The following is an 8,636-nucleotide window of genomic DNA, read 5'->3' on the forward strand; positions in this document are numbered from 1 at the left end:
ATAAAATTTCTCTCCAAAATATTAAATAGTATAATAATTAATAATAATAAATAAATAATAATTAATAATAAGTAAATAATAATTAATAATAAATAAATAATAATTATTAATAAATAAATAATAATTAATAATAAATAAATAATTATTAAATAAATTAATAAAATAATTGATAGCACAACAATTGCTTTATATTTTTTAAAGTTTCAAAAATAAAATAAAAATATGAAAAAGGTGCTCTCCAAAACGTTAAACAGTATATACACCGAAGAGCCATTACATTATGACCACCCTCCATCTATAACAATGGGCTCGCCCAGGTTTTCATGGTTTCTCGCCCAGGAACAATGTTTTCATGGGGTATATTAGGACCCATAATCCTCATAGAACAATCCCTGACGTCTGTAAGCTACTTGAACATAGTTCACCCATTCATGGCAACAGTTTTTCCTGGTGTTTACCAACTGGATAATGCACCATGTCATAAGGTCGAATCGTCATGGATTGGTTCGAGGAACATTCCAGTGATTTTCAAGTCATGTCTTGGCCCCCAAATTTACCTGACCTTAATCCAATAGAGCATTTGTGGTCCTACTTGAAAAACCGAATTCGTGCTGCCACGCTACCCCCTCTCAATGTGAGGGAATTGCAGGACCAGTTGGTGAGCGCTTGGTACCAGATACCTCCGCCTACCTATCAGCACCTTGTGGAATCAATGCCACGGCGGGTTCTAGCAGTTATGAGGGCTAAAAGTGGTCCTACATGTTATTAGCAGGATGGTCATAATGTAATGGCTCTTCGGTACATATATATATAATACGTTTATATATACGTTTTAAAAAAAGAACCACTAATCGGAATGACATACTTCAACGGAATACTATTGAAGAAAGGGGAAAGCTTATAACATGAGAAAAAATAGTTCGAAATTGCAACAGATAGCACTTATTTAAAAGGGTTTGACTGCAAATGGCAAATGAATCGTAAATCAATGCAACAACTGTACTGTTCAGTGTGTATGACTGTATTTTTGTGATACTGTTCGTTACACAAAAGTCCATCCACCACGACAAGGTCATAACTCATCGGATGGGAAAAATCGTTTTAAACTGTCCAGATGCCGAAAATCACCTAAAAAAGCATGAATAAAATCAGTTTTTAATTGTTCTGAGGTCAAAAACCGCATATAATGCATCAATCAAATAGGGTTTTAATTATCATGAGATCAAAAACCACATAAAAAGCATCAAAACAAATCGGTAATTAAATTTAGTGTGTCTGGTGCAATGCATGTACAATATGCTGTCCACTGTTTTCTGCAACAAGTTGAAATAGAGAAACAGCATGTTCCACAGCTGATCGAAGTGTCTCCGGTGTAGTCATGCGCTGAATGTGTCTCGCAATGCGTACTTTAGTTAAGTTGATGTCAATGCGCACTTTAGTTAAGTTAGTAATCAGAGCACGGAACACAACATCATTCAGATAGGCCCACAGAAGTCACACAGATTAAGATCAGGTGATCGGGATGGCTAGGTTGTTGGAAAATAACAACTGATAATTCTGAACTTTTTAACAAAGAGACAAATATTAATTACTTTATTATTTCATTCTTGAAATTTACCCCTGAGAAATATCGTGTCACGTGACATAACATCGTGCTCTTCATGGTATATTAATAATATGACTCGCCGGCCAGGTGCGGATTTGAATCCCGCTCTGGGCATGGATGTTTCTCTCTATGTGTTGTCCTCTGTTGCGTGTGATGCGTGAATGTGGCTCACCCTATGAACAGGTATCAGTGGCAGTGTGGCGTGGGTAATGTTGTTCGCTTCCATGACTTAGGCTCACAGGTGCATATTGGGTAACGTTAAGTGAGCAACACTTCAGGCATCTTCCCAGGTGAAGGAAGTAAAAGTTCTGTAAATTCCTGCCATTGAAAAAGAAATATATGACTCTGGTTATTCTTAATTTGAAATAAAGCATTTGAAATAAAGCATATCTAATGTGGTAAGAAACAATATAAAATATCACATCAATCTAGACTTAATTGCCTCGCCATTTTTATGTTTAAAATACTTTTTACATCACTACAAAATAATCAAGTTTCGCAACAGCAGTTCGGAAAGAGTTTAATCATCTCTTCCGATAACTGAAAGTGTTCAAACGGTTTTTTAAATGCAGTCAAATTCTTTAGCAAGTAAATCAGCTTGCAAAATAGCCCTTTAATAGAAGAGCTCTTATAAACAAGAAAGTGTTAGGAAGTACAATATGTTTTAAATATTTTTTTAAAATAATGAATATAATTAATTATTAAATAATTAATTGTCTTACTTCCTTGTTAACATTCTCATATGAATAAATCAGAAATATAAATATTAAAGTAGAATATATTTCTTTCAGTCATTTTTGTAACAGAATTTCGTTTCATGCGCAAAAATGGTTTACTTTTGAAATAGCCTGCTCTGTCTTCTTATAAAAACCGTATGGATGCCTTCTGATGTTGAAGGAGATGGTTTAGCACAGGATTCTTTTGTATTCCAGAAAGGAGAAAAACCTAATATTAAAACTATTCATGTTCTATCTCATTCAAGCTTTTATTTTTCTCTAAAACAAGCTCAATATGAAATGGTTTTACAACTAGCTTTTTTTTTCTAAATTCTGCTTTCTGTTCTTCATAATTAATGATTTATAAGTCATTCTTTGTATTGAGTGCCCAATCTCGCATATGCATAGTGCTGGGGGAAAAAGGAACAAAAAGAAAACGGACTACCCTGAATAACTTTTGATCCAATGATTGGATCTCAATCTTAATGGAATGCATGACTGATTTTAACTATGTTAATTAATTAGCGCAGACGATATTTTAAGTTAAGAGATCGGATGCAAAATCGTACTTTCTCTGAATAAAACCACCATTTCTTCGACAGATTTAAATTTCAGAGCCCAAAATTATTGGGAAATATGGTCCCAATATTTTTCTAAGGAGAAAGATCCAAAGTTTGGACTCCTTAATGTTAAGTTTACTTTTTACGTATTTCGAAATATCACGAGAACTTTTTAAGTGAATTAAACATTTTTTGCATACAACTATAAAACTCGTTTATTCAAAGATTATAATGAAACAATTTCGAATTATTTTTTACGGCATTTTAAAGAATGTAATTTTGCATGGAAAAATATAAAACTTGAACAAAATCGATTGAATGGATTCTGAGAAATCAAATTTCACATACGGCATTTTTAAAATTCGCGAAATTGCTGAGAAATAAAATTTTAAGTATACGAAATCATTATTTTTTTAAAACGATTCTTGGTGCGATTTTCTAATACCGATTTCTCAGGAGCTGTTCTACCGATTTCGCACAAATTTTGTAATTTGCCATGTAAAATTTCTTTAAATTGATGTAAAAATTATATACCTTACAATACAAACTTTTCCCACTTTTATTAATCAAAATAATAAATATTTTCTAAAATTTATTTTATGCGCGGAATTTTCTAAGGATAAAAACATTTCATAATTGTGCTCAAAATTTCTTTAATTTGCTTACAAAGATTTCGAGATATGGCAAATAAACAGAACATTTCCCAAATTGCTGCCACCCCCTATATTTTGGGAATCCGTTCAAGAAAAGGTATGTTTATCCAAAGAAAGTCTCTTTTTGCGTCTGCTTTAATTAATTAGCAAATTTGAGGTCACTCCCTCCTACCATTAAGATTGATCATTAGTTAAAAAATTACTCCGAGAGGCCCGCATTTTTCGTACTGTATTTAAATAAATATAATTTTAGAAAAGTATTTGCGTAATATTTCTCTCTCAGATTCTCAATTCTAAGAATCAATTAGGATTTAACGTGTTAATGAGAGAACTTAATTAGAAGAAAATTCTTCTTTAATTTATTTATTTCTTATTTTAATACGACTCGGTACTGATGACACTGAATCATAATTAAGTTTCGGACACAAAAACGTCATTTCTCTGAATAAACGTACGTGCTATTCGACAGATGTGAAATTTTTGATAATATAAACATATTGGGAGAATGTGTAAAATATGGTCACGATATGAAAATGAGCCAAGCATTTGGGCCCCTTAATGCTAATCTCACTTATTGCGTATTTCGCCAAGTATAGAAATTTGTTTTAATGAAGCAGTATTATAAAATTTATTTATGCAAACGTAGTTCTAAGTAAAAAATAAGTTTTAATAATTGTCAAGTATTCTTTTTATTTGCTTATCTAATAATATATTTGAAAACATTTAAAATTATAATGTATGTAAATTTTTTTATTTAAGTTATTAGTTTTAAATGCAAAATTCTAAATCTGGACGAAATGGATTGAATAATTTCAGAGTTATAAAAAAAAAAAAATCGTACTTATGAAATATTTCTTTCTTAATGATTATTTGACGAATTTTGCTCAAATTTATTTTCATTAAAAATACATGCTTTCAAATTCATTTAATTTAAAAATACATACCTTCTAATGACGGGAAAAAAATTTCCGGCGATTTTAATTTATGACCATCGCTGAACAACCGACCCAATTTTGGTTTTACGACCACTAATGTTCAACTCCGTAGCCTTATAATTTTGAACCGAATCCAGAAAGCAGCGGAACTCTTGGATCAAGCATTGGGAGATATTTGCCTTCGTGGAGGACCTTTTTGATGAAGCTAATCCACACTTGCGTAACATGGAAGGGAAAACCACGCAAACTTCCCACGGTTAGCCCGACTGTAGGGGGACTCTAACCCATGATCCGTCAATAACTGAGGATATTTCAGGTCAGCACCATGGTTGGTGCAAGACGGATGCGGAATTCGTATCAAACAGCTTCACTAGGATTCGAACCCGGTTCACAACATTGGAAGGCGAACGCTCTGTCCTCTGAGCTATCACGGGATTAACAACGATTAAATATATTTTCAATTATTAAGTAAAATAATGACTAAAATAATGTTTTTTTACATGCAATTATCTTTGTGAATTGCGACAAAAAAAAAATTATCACCGTGAATATCTTTTGATCCAATAATTGGATTTTCGATCCAATAATTGGTTCGAGGGAGTAACCTCGAATAAGCTAATGAATTAGTGAAGGCGATATTTCGAGTTACGAAATCAGGCACAAAAACATACTTTCTCTGAATAAACATACAATTTCCCCCCCCCCCGACTGATTCGCATTTCTGACCCCCAAAACGTATGGGGCAGCAAACTGTGAAATATGGTCCCCATAGTTTGGTCAGGAGAGTGATTCAAAGTTATTTTCACTTTTTGAGTATTTTGCCATTACTTGAGAACTTTTTAAGCGAATTAAAAAAAATTTGCACACAATTTTACATCTCCTTTTTCCAATGCAAAAAATTATTTACTAAGTATTTATTATTCTTTATTATTTTATTAAATAATAGTCGAATTAATTTTGATTGTAAGGTATACAATTTTCAAGTCAGTTTAAAGTGTGTACATCTTCATTTTAAAGTATGTAGTACAATTAAAGTACATAACAAAATACAAAATTTGGGTGATATCAGTTGAATAAGTCGGGAGAAATCAAATTTTAAAGAATTCAAACAGTTAAAATTAGATAAAATTAATTAATAGATACAATTAGTCAATAGTTAAAATTTAATAATAGTTCAACTATTATCAATACTAAAAAATAATTAATATTTACTGAAATTTATTTTTTACTTTGTGCATGGATAAATTAATCTTTGGAAAAACGTATTTTGTTATTGGGTGCAAATATTTTTCAAGAAAATCTCGAGATATGGCGAAATACGCAAAAAGTAAACATTAATATTAAGGGGTCCAAATTTTGAGTTGCTCTCCAGAACAAACTGTGGGGACCATGTTTTCCAGATATTGGCTACCCCCAAAAAATTGGGATTACGAAATTCGAATTCGTTGAAAAAAAAGGCATACTTATTCAGAAAAAGTACGTTTTTGTGTCTGATTTCGTAACTTGAAATATCGTCTGCACTAATTAATTAGCATATTTGAGATCATACTATGAATCATTAATTAGGGTGACTCATTTTTTTTTCGGCTCGCTGTAGATGCGAAGTTTAATGCGAGCAAAATTTTCGAAAATTCGTTTATAAGGGTCTCGAGATATGGTGAAATGAGTAAAATGTTTTACATTTGGCCGAATCAGCCTGGTTAGAAGGGCGTTGGACTCGTGTTCGTAAGAAAGGGAGTACAAATCCAGAAAATCTCCTCTGATAACTGCACGTTAAATCTGTGGGGGTCTCAAAAAAGTCCTCCAAGTTCCCATAACAAATCAATACCTATGGGAGTACTGATTCAGAAGTTCCTTTGTCTTATGGATTCGGTTCAAATTTAAAAGGCTACAGAGTTAAACATTGGTAGTCGTAAACTCAAATTTGGATCGGCTGTTCAATGACAATTATAAAATAAATGTTCTATATTAAACTTTCGACTGCAACTTTCCTACCTTATCAATTGGGACCATATATGCGAGATTGTGGCTACTCTCATATTATGAGCTACGGTGGCTCATAGGATAGAACATTTGTTTCTAACTGAGAAGACCCAGGTTCGATGCGCGATGTCTGGTTGATTAAAATCCTGCCCCCGGCTCGCATTAACCACAGTGCTGAATCAACCACAGTGCCTTAATGGTAGACGGATCACGGGTTCGAATCCCCTTGTTGTCTGGCTAACTGTGGGAGTTTCCGTGGCTTTTCTTTCCATACAACGTGAATGCGGGTAACTTACATCAAAAAGTCCTACACGATGGCTAGTTTGTTCCAAAACTTCTCCTAGAAGTCCCTTTATCTTTTGGGTCATGTTCATAATTATCAGCCTGGAGTTGAACATTGTTATTCGTAAATTCAGACTTGGGTCGGCTGCTCAATACTGGTTAGAAAATAAAATATACACCTCCATGTAGTTATGATCAAAAATTCAAATCCATCGTAAGAAAAAGTAATGTTCCCGCAGAGATCGCTGTGAGATCTTTATTTGTCTTACTTGCTAGCCCATTAATAGCTGATAAAAGGCCTGTGATTTTGAGCATTGTGAATAAATAAATAAATAAAAAGTTGTTTCTTTGTCTAAGAATGATTTTACTTATAAAATGCCTAATATATTTATTAAAATAATAAATTTATTTATTTATTTTATTTATTAGTGCAACAGTGGTTTCTTTATTTGATGTTACACAAAAAATAAATAATAATAAATGATTTTTTTCTTATATTTAGAGAACACATTGTTATATTTATTCGTATCTAGGCTTAAGAGAAGAAAATCAATTAATGTATGTGCCATACAGTGAATTAATTTCTCTTTAATATATTCAAAGTTTCTAATGGTTCTGAATAAGGATTACAATTGATTTATTTTTGATAACTTAACCATATTTTTTAAGTTTTTGAAGAATGAAAAATATTAAAAATGTAACTATCGGTTATTTTTCAAAATAATGTATGTACGCAAAACTTTGTTTACTTTGATTAAAAGAAAGTTTAACTCAATTTTTTTTTAAAAATTTGAGTCAAACTGATTTTAAAAATTTTCTTTCTTTTTGCGTTTTTTCGATTATTTTGAAATATTGATAAATCTTAATTATGATCATTATTATAATCTTTGTGGTGATTTGCAGCTTTGTAATTTTATTTAAATAACTTATAATAATGAATGCTTTGGATTAGTTTGTTATTGATGCATTTTTATGAATTGTAAACTTCTATAAATTCTTATGAATTCAATTACTTCGATTGCTTAGTAGTACTGAAGATACCTTTTGTGTTTAAAATGTTCGATTAATTTACTGGTTCGGTTAACTTCTTTAACACTTAGAGAGTCATAAAAGTATTAATAAGCATGACACTTTTTCATGAAGTTCGGTACAATATTTTGTAAATTTAAAAACTATATGGATAATATAAAAACATATTCCAAAACTTTCAAGTTTTAAGTTTTAAATTTAAAATCAAATGCTAATAACAGAAAAAATTGACTTGTGTACTAAAAAATTTGGATCACTTTTTTTAAACACCTTTTGAACTCTGTCTTACGTAGCTTTTAATTTTTATAACGTATATTGGAAGTAGTAATTCATGCAAGTTTATATTTCTATTAATAGGTGGCGCTACACAGCTTATGAAGACAGAAGTACACGAAGATATGCATTTGAAAAGGGATTGAAGTTATTTGTCAAATTCCAGATTTATCTTTGTCTTCAATATTCTTTTGTACCTTAATTTACTAAGCATTTAATAAAGCGTATATTAATGAGAATTATCTGATTTGATCACATCAATGAAAAAAATACACTTTCAATGAATGAGGAAATGACTAAGTATAAATTTTCTTGACTTTAAAGTCAATTCTTTTTTAAATTAATAAGCGTTTGATTTACTTATGTCAGAATTTCAGAATAAAAAATTTTGGGGTATAGTTTTTTTCTCCGTTTTTTTTTGTGGTGTGGTAAACTAAATTTTTTTCATACCACATGTAGTCGCATTTTTAATTATATTTTCACTATTATAAGTTAGTTATTCCTTCTTTGTTTGTTTAATGACAACACATATTTTCATGCGTATCAAAATCAGTTTATGGCTTTATTGCAAAAATATTTCATTTAAAAACGAACACATA

The 8,636-nt window shown here is 31.1% G+C and overlaps 1 long non-coding RNA gene across 10 annotated transcripts in view; it reads left to right on the forward strand.

The window, feature by feature from the left end:
* LOC107447505 (uncharacterized) overlaps positions 1–8,276 on the forward strand; it is a 290,115-nt gene extending 281,839 nt beyond the window's left edge. For all 10 annotated transcript variants that reach the window (XR_001584536.4, XR_001584537.4, XR_001584538.4 and 7 more), the window contains one exon: positions 8,122–8,276. This is a non-coding gene — a long non-coding RNA (uncharacterized LOC107447505). The remainder of the gene's footprint in view (positions 1–8,121) is intronic.
* The last annotated feature ends 360 nt before the right edge of the window (positions 8,277–8,636 follow it).

The sequence above is a fragment of the Parasteatoda tepidariorum genome, chromosome 12 (genome assembly GCF_982258835.1).
Source record: "Parasteatoda tepidariorum strain Cologne lab strain chromosome 12, Ptep-v5.0, whole genome shotgun sequence".
Lineage (NCBI taxonomy): Eukaryota > Metazoa > Arthropoda > Arachnida > Araneae > Theridiidae > Parasteatoda > Parasteatoda tepidariorum.